Source organism: Theropithecus gelada, chromosome 1 (genome assembly GCF_003255815.1).
Source record: "Theropithecus gelada isolate Dixy chromosome 1, Tgel_1.0, whole genome shotgun sequence".
Lineage (NCBI taxonomy): Eukaryota > Metazoa > Chordata > Mammalia > Primates > Cercopithecidae > Theropithecus > Theropithecus gelada.
The window spans coordinates 118,556,051-118,565,434 of NC_037668.1; the positions used below are offsets into that span (position 1 = coordinate 118,556,051).

At 33.3% G+C, this 9,384-nt stretch overlaps 1 pseudogene; it reads right to left on the bottom strand.

The window, feature by feature from the left end:
- Positions 1-266: 266 nt before the first annotated feature.
- LOC112615071 lies at positions 267-396 on the bottom strand (annotated as a pseudogene).
- Positions 397-9,384: the final 8,988 nt, after the last annotated feature.

The window sequence follows — 9,384 nt, forward strand, 5'->3', positions numbered from 1 at the left end:
TTGTCTTGGCAATGCGGGCTCTTTTTTGGTTCCATATGAACTTTAAAGCAGTTTTTTCCAATTCTGTGAAGAAATTCATTGTTAGCTTGATGGGGATGGCATTGAATCTATAAATTACCTTGGGCAGTATGGCCATTTTCATGATATTGATTCTTCCTATCTATGAGCATGGTATGTTCTTCCATTTGTTTGTGTCCTCTTTGATTTCACTGAGCAGTGGTTTGTAGTTCTCCTTGAAGAGGTCCTTTACATCCCTTGTAAGTTGGATTCCTAAGTATTTTATTCTCTTTGAAGCAATTGCGAATGGAAGTTCATTCATGAGGAAAAGTTTTCAATTAGCAATAATCACACCTCAGATAAACCTCTTTGGCTACAATACTGCCACTGCACAAAGCTTAGAAAATCTTTAAAAATGTATCTCTTCTGTATCATTTATCAGGAAACTATTGAAGAACGAGCTCATTCAAAATGCAGGAGTAAAAGGGTGAAAATACAAGATTTAGAGTATAAAGAATCCAACACAGGAGTGCAGGCCTGGAGAACAATCATTCTAGATTAGAGCAGGAGGATAAGAGACTCTGCGGGGAGGGGTGATGGATATGTGTTACATTTTGATCATGAGGAAAATAATATTCAGAGGAGTTCTATATTTGCTTTGGAGGAAGAATCAGTGATGAAGTGAATAATGCAACGTTTAAAGTGACACCATTATAAACTGCAAAAAAATGAAAAGTTTGAATAACAAAGGAAACGTAATCATGTTCTTGCTTTGGCTCAATAGTGAAAATTCTTACATAATCATAATGTAAGTTACTTGGAGGCTTACTTCTCTCATTTATAAAATGGGTAAATGAATAATAATAACAGTCACTCTGATAATGGAATTAATGAATATAAGCACTTAAAGATATTCCTGTCATATAGTAAATACTCAATAAATACCAGCTGTATTGTTAGCTATGTGTGAAGAAAATACTGAAAACGTATCAAAAGCTATGATACAACTATATTGAGAACAGTGAGTTCTTTTTTCTTAGATAATAATGAGTCAATAACCATATAAGCATATTTTTTAGAAACCAGGGGGTAAATACTATATAAAACAGCTAAAATAATTGAAAGTAGGTATCATCGGAAGTAGCAGCAGGGGAAAACTAGGTACTAAGGTTTTTTTTTATAATCCTTTTAAGAATATTTGACTTTCTAAAACTACTTGCAGTTTTTTAATTAAAAATAAAAATAATTCTAAAACAACAGAGACAAACCAGGAAAACACTAAAACAGAAGTATGTGTGGCCATATTTGACAATATCAAATTGAAATTCAAAATGGATCAGAAAGGATAACCAATTACCATAAATATGAAACTATCATGAACCATTATGTACATAAGAATGTAATAAAACTATTAAAAGTGAAAAGGTAATTTGACAAATTCTCAATTATAGAGTGAAGTTTTAACAGACCACATATTAGTTCATTCTTACACTACTAATGAAGACATACCAGGGACTGGGTAATTTATAAAGGAAAGAGGTTTAATTGACTCACAGTACTTATGGCTCAGGAGGCCTCAAGAAACTTATAATCATGGTGAAAGGGGAAGCAAACAGTCCTTCTTCACGGGACAGCAGAATGAAGAAGTACCAAGCAAAAAGGAGGAAAAGCCCCTTATAAAATCATCAGATCTCATGAGAACTTACTCACTATCACGAGAACAACATGAGGGTAACTGCCCCCATGATTAAATTATCTCCCACTGGTCCCTTCCACAACATGTGAGGATTGTGGGAACTATAATTCAAGATGAGATTTGGGTGGGGATATAGCCAAACCATATCAGACCACTCTCCAAAGCTGACAGATAAAATGGAACAAAAATAAATATCAAAAATAAGAAGTTTGAATAATATGTTTTCATTTTTTAAAATGTAATTTAATAGTTTTGCCTCAGAGAAGTTTATACCTAAAAAGAATACATTCTTTTCAAAAACTAATGAAGCATTTACAAAAATTGATCATTTATTAAGGTCTCAATGAAATTTTTATAAAATTTAAAACATAAAAGCCAAAATCTCTAACATGTAATCAAAAATTAGAAAATTAATAAGTGAAGAGAGAAAACGGCTATCAGATTGGCAATGTTAAGCCTTTTGTAAAATAACTTTTGAGTTAACAATAAGCAAAAAGAGACATTATATCTCAATAAAGAAAAGACAAAGAATGCACCTGAAAGAATAAAAAGGTAAATCCAAGAAAACACTGAAAAGAAAGAAAAAGAAAGGAGAAATTTGTGCTGCCAGATATTCAAATTGAACAATAACTGTACAATGAATAAAAGAGAGTGGTACTAACTAGAAACTCTAGCAATACATCCAAGCCTATATAAAGGTGACACTTCAGTGTGGAAAGGATTAATTATTCAATAAATAGTGCTTGGATCATTGGTTAACTATTTAGGAGAAATAAAGAGTAGACCGTCACATTATATTATTTGCCAAAATAAGTAATTTTCACTTAGATTAAAATTTTAAATGTTAAAAGAAAACCATGTAAGTTTTAAATATATATAATCTAGGGGTGACTGGAACAGTCTTTCTGGCATAAAACCAAAGACAGCAATAGTAAGGAAAATATTGAAAGATTTGACAGTAGAGTGTCAAAAATATAATAAATAGAATTAAAATCAAACTACACACTGGAAAACTATATGCAGCAGAAAAATAGTTAATAACGCTAGTATTCTAAAAGTTTATATACTTCAGGACAAAAATAACCAATATCCTTACAAAAACTGATCAAAAGACCTAAAAAATAATTCACCAATGAAGAAATTTTTCCTCAATAAACATTTTTAAAAGTATAAACTTATTAGGAATTTAAAACATGAATAGTTAAAAAAAAATACCAGTGATATGCCATTTTTTGTTTGGGAAAATGGCACTCACACATTGCTGTTACGAGTTAAAATTGGCACAACCTTTATAAACAGTGTTTTGGCAGTAGATATCAAAAGTCTTAAAATATGTAAGTCTTTTAATCAAGATATTACACCCTAGGAAATTGTCATAGGAAAATAATGTGAAAAAAATTGACAGTAAGATATTTATTACAACGCTGTTAGGAAAAAATTAACAATCTAAATGTGCACCAATGGTAAATTAGTGAAATAGCTGATGATGCAAATGGATTACAATGTAGCTACTCACAATAACAGCACTGAAATGTATTAGTTCACATATAAACATATGCATTGGTAAAGAAAACAAAAAGATTATGTAAGAATTTATACTCTCATTTATAATTTATACCTGTTCTGTTCTCATATGTATGCTAAATGTCTAGTACATAATAGCTCACAATAACGGTTAAGTACACAAACTGTAAAAAATAATTGCATATATTATATACCTAATCACATATAAATAATTACAAATGTTAATTATATAATTAAGAACCTAACTATAAATTTAAATGTTATATGTAAGATAAATTTTACTCATATAAGAAGATAAGTATGCTATCTTGTTAAATAAAAAGACAAAATACAAATTATAAATATGGTGAATATGCCTAGAAAACCAGATTGGAAGAAAAGTTTGATTTCTTTTGGTAATAGAATTATCATGGATTTTATTTTTCTTCTTTCTATCTTTTTGTATTTTCCAATTTTTTGGCAATGAACTATTTGTAATGGGAAAAAAATATTTTAAACAAGTTGCATATTTTGGAATACTATGCATTTATTTTAAATTGTATTTTAGAAGAATATCATTAACGTGAGAAAATGGCCACAGTATATTATTAAATAAAAACAGTCATTTGGAATATTACATTCAATATGGTTCTGATTACGTGTGGACATACACACACAAAGGCAAGAAAACTACAAGGTTATATTAAAACCTTTTAATTTTTTTTCTAGATATTAACATCGTTTTCATTTCCTTCTTAGCAATTTTCTGTATTTTCCAAATTTTCTACCAAAACAAATATATCTTTTGCAATCAAAAGAAAGGGACACAGGAAGGGGGAGGAAGAGACATTTTTATTTTTAAAAATGGAAAATATATGAATGGGTTGAAGGTCAAGCCATCAATCCTTAACAGATTTTTCTCAGCTTTGTGGGAATTCATTCTCAATGATAAACTTATTTTTCCTTCAAGTACATATTTTCTACAACTGTTCATGCTTATGCCTCTGAACACTATTAAAATATTAATGTATTCTTCTCATGTTGTTCTCTCATGTTGCCCACTCTCTATCTGAGCAATAAATCTATACTTTTCCAACCTCTAAAAGAGCAGGGAAACTTGCCCAAGGTGACACACTGCTTGTTGGTGGAGTCAGGACAGGACTAGAACACAATAGTCCTGGCTCCCAGGCCAGGATTATCCTCTTAGGAAACAAGTTTCCAAAATCTATTAAGCAATGTTTTAATGTTTGTTCTTTATATCCTTCAAGTCAGCAACAAGGAAAGTTTTGACCATTTCTATTATGGGCCCAATTCCAAACAGCCTCCAAGGGCTCCTGCCCTGTGAAGAGAGGAACACGATCATACAGTAAAATCAGTGTGGCCCACAATAGTGGGTACCTAAGGAATGTTTAATAACTACTTTTTACTGAATTGTTATCCTGTTTCATTGATGGAGGTAAAGCCTGCAGATGAATTCAAAACCAGGAAAATCTAGCTTTGGCTGTCACTCACAGTGTCTCTCCCTATCCATATTTGACATCCCCTAGAATCCTGGAAAGCTTCCCAGCACCATGAGGCTGATACACTTAGGCAGAAACATCAACCATTCACACTTATTCAAGACATATATACACTTCACACATACAGCATTCTGCCAAGGTCCCTCCTCACAAAAACAAAAACAAAACAAAACAGATTTTAAGAATCTGTCAGATCCATAAATTGTATATCATCTAATAACCCCCAATAAGTTCTAAAGCATATCAGATCAGCCTTTCAAATGGTAAATTTCCATGAACTATTAATGAAACGGCATTGCTCTCTTTTTAAAATTTTCTTAACTCCTGCATTTGAAATCCAATCCAACTTAGAACTCTTTAAACATCAAACCCAACTTCTCATTCACAGTGAACACGACGTCCAGAAAGCATCATTAGCCTAAGTTAGTAAAGAAATGTTTGCTGCTGTTTCTTCCCATCATAGTAAGAAATGCTGCCCAATAGGGAATGATTAAAAAGTCCATATGCCACATGAATCTCATGAATATACCTTTTCCATTGCTCTAAGTATCAATCCTATAAAGAAAACTAATACTGTGACTTAATGTTCTTTTCACTTTGCCAAAAACTTCTCCCAACCACCACACACATTTTAAAAGGCAGTAAAATCTAATTAACTTCTTTGCAAACCAGTGTAGTGTTTACATCTCAGTGTATGTATACCGGCCATTTTAATCTCCGTCCAAAAGAAGGAAGAACACAAGGCCTGGGTGTCTCTCTTGCTGTGACTTCTACTACCATATTCACAATCATGTTACAAAAAGAAAATTAGCAATACCCTAAAATAAAGAATTCCACTGCAAGCTTTTTAATCCATCATTAATTTCCTCTTTACTCATAAAACAGAATTTCACATTTTGGAGTGTAAGAGTGCTGAGCTAAATATCCTTTTATGTTTAAGAAAGCAGATTAACTTTTGAGGAAATCATCGTTTCTTGTTATAGAGACAAAATAGTAGATCAAGGAAAAAATATACTAATTGATGGCTTTCTAAATAAAGCATGATCGTTGAGTAGTACTAAATTGGTTGTCTTGTGTGTCAAATTAATCTCTTCATTATGGGGAACCAGGCTGGCTATTTTGTGCTTCAATCCATCTTTAAGAGCAGCATTTTGATTAATCAAGTTAATGATGACAGTTTTTAGCTAGTAACAAATGATACATTTATTCAGGCCCTTTTTCAGATGATCCAAGCTATTGTGAGCAAAAGAAAAAGAAATTGAAATTTGGAAGATTAGATTAGTATGCCTAGTGTAAACTCTACACTTACTCTAGCAAATGAGATCAGAAGTAAGCATTAGTTAATGAGTAAATCTCCCAAGCAATCTCCACCATAAAAAAAATCATTATCCAACAGAGCATGCAAACTGTTACAGATATTTTATGTTAAAGAACACATTAAAAGCTACAGATTTGGGCTAACTTAAAGTTTATAGTTTTTGAAACCAAAATGGCCAAATACTTAATTTCAACTCAGCCACCCATAAAGTGACATTACTAAAATCAGAACTGTTTTTAGAACACTCCTCTTGAAAATAACTGTCAATATAGAATGAAAAGGCAGCTCATTTGCCCCCCTTCATTTAAGGTAAGTAGGTAACAAATTTGGATAGTCCGATCTATCAATTTATAGCAAATGTTCTAAATACAGAGGTTGGCAAACAACAGCCCAGCCCATAGGCCAAATCTAGTCTGCCAACTGTCTTTATAAATAGTTTTATTGGAAGTAGTCACCATAGTTCATTTATGTATTGTCTATAGCTGTTTGCACACTACAATAGCAGTCAAGTTGAGTTCTTGCAACAGAAACTACATGGCCCACAACACCTGAAATATTTACTACTGGCCCTTTACAGAAACTCTGCTAGCCCCTGCTCTAATATATTGTTTTTCAAATTTTTCACAGTAGAAGTCTTTCAAGAAAAATCCTACAAGAAAGCCTAGCAAATAAGACATTTGAAAGCAATATTTTATTAGTATACATTACTTTTGTAAAGTAAATTGTATAACAATTACCTAATATGAAGTCAATCAGTTTTGTTGAACATAGAAAAGGCAGGTTGCAGTCGTAACAGTAACTTTGTTTTCTGTTCGAAGTTATTTTGTTTTTGTTTTCTGTTTTTTTATTTTTTCTTTGTATTTTGTTTTGGTTGCAGAGAATTGATTCACACAGATAAGTGGTTGCAAATAGTAACAGTTTTTTAAAGCTCCCTTGCAAACTCAGGATACTCTGCAATTAAAAGATAATAGAAGTTTTATTCCAAGAAACTGCACAACTTAACCCCGCAGCCCAAGTTAACACATTGCTCATCTCCAGGGTTTTAAAATTCAGTACCTAGCACATTTCTTATTTTTGCTTTGTATTGCCATTTTAAAAACAGATTAAGTTTAAAGGAATTTTTAGCTTGCTGTGAGTGTTACATATAAAGTACATAAAACTGTTTGCCAAGTTTTCTCTTCCCACTTCTAGAAAAATCTTTCCCCAAATTTCAAACATGTGATTTCAGTAAAGCTTTCATATTTCCTGATGATACCACCTTCCCAGTCACAATAATTGACTCAAGCCAATCTAATCATAGCCCCATCTCAGGATTCTTTTCCTAGGCATCAGAAAGACGACATTTCACTTCCTCTTTGATGTTGAAATGGGGACATATGAGGCCTGAAGTTTGCCAGGGGTGGTACTTTTCAGTCTTGTAAAAGAAACACATATAAAAGAAATATACTGAATAGACAAAGAAAACAGAGGTAGATGGGAAGACAGTCTTAGTGGCACTGAAATCAATGCTTCCAGTTGTCCTTGAGACCTAGCTGTATCACATCCTCTCTGTGTTTTAATTACAGAAGCCAAGAAATTCCCACATTTCTTGTCTGTGGTGGTTTGAATAAGGTTTGAATTGAGTATCCTGACAAATACACACAAGCATAAATATTTTAATAGCAAATGTATGGGTAGAAGTCTGTAAGAATATATATGATAGTGGATACTTGTCATTATTTCTGGCTACTCACTATATGAACCTGCTTCCTAAATCTGGACAGTCCTCCTCCCCCTTATAAGTCTCAGTGGGAAGTAGAATCAAGTCACACTATATACAGTGAAATAATAATAGCTAACATTTTATATATGCATCAGGAAGCATTCTAAGCAATTTACCTAGATTAACTTATTCAATTTTCCCTCCAACCCCATGAAGTAATTGCAACTATATTTCTATTTTACAAATGAGGAAACTGAGACAGAGAGATCAAGCAACCTGCGCAGAGCTACAACCAGTAAATAGAAGAACACAGTTGTAGCCCAAGAAATTTGGTTCCAGAGGCACTACTCTAAAACTCCTCTTCATTTTGTCTCTGAAAATTCCAGATCATTCTTTCCAAGTCCTTGCTGCATCCAGGCTACACCCATCCAAGTACCCATCCAAGTACCCATTACAGAGTTGCAGGGACCAGGAAGATCTGTATATTTGACAGTGGTGGCAGGTGCAGAAGGATCACATTCCTGGGAAGCAATGATTGCAGTGCCAAGTCAACGTCCAATTTCTACAGCTCAGCACTATCAGTGGCAAGCCTCAGCACCTATCACACAGTGCCCATGACAGTGATATCCTCAGCATTATGCTGGGTATTGCCTCTCACTTGCCTCCTGGCTGCACAGTCCTCAACTTGGTTCTGAAAGCTACCCAATATCTTCTTAATATACTCTTTTCCTATTTAAATCAGCCAGCATTTTCTATTAGTTGTAATTAAGAACCTTGACTTATGAAATGTATTGCTAACAGTGGTTACTCCAGAGAAGTGGATTTGGGGAATGGTAAAATTTTTTGTTACTTTTTACATTTCTATATAGAAGGACAATGTCTGGACAGAGATGGGTTCTAGAGCAGTATGGAGAGTGACTTTGAAGAGGGCAAGACTACACACAAGAGGACCTGTGAAAAGTCAGTTGCAATAGATTGCAACTGAGGTTCACTTTCTAGGCTTTAAATAGGGTTGTGGTAAGATAAATGGAAAGAAAGAAACAGAGTTGAGAGCATTTTGAGAGAGCATTTGGCAGAACTTTGTGCCTAAGTTGACATGGGAGAGGATGTAAAGAAGGCTGTCAAGGCTGAATTCCACGTTTCTTATTTTGGTGACTGAACAATGGTGATGCCACCATCTAAAATAGAATAAAGAAGTGGGAGAAAGCTTATAAAAGAAGATAATGAATGCCAGTTGCTCTTGCTGAGTTCTGAGAACCTACGAGATATCCAAATAGAAGTAGCCAACAAGCAGTTGACATTCATGGATTCCAGAGCGTCTATAGACCTAGAAATATAGACTATAGCTCATCTTTATAGATATAGCATATCAGCATTAGGTGATGATAACTGAAATCATGAAAATGAAGATCATCTAGGAAGTATGAAGTGTGAAAAGAGCAGAGATAAGGAAATAAATGGATTTCAGGGAAACATGTTAAGGACAAGCAAAGAAAAATTTAAAAGGTCTTATGTAAGAAACAAAGAAACAGCAGTCAAAGAGGCTGACAGAGATCAATTAATGTGAAATATCCAGAATCCAAAGGTGTACAGGACCTCAAAAAAAAAAAAAAAGAAAAGAAACTGATCGACTATATCAAATTCAACA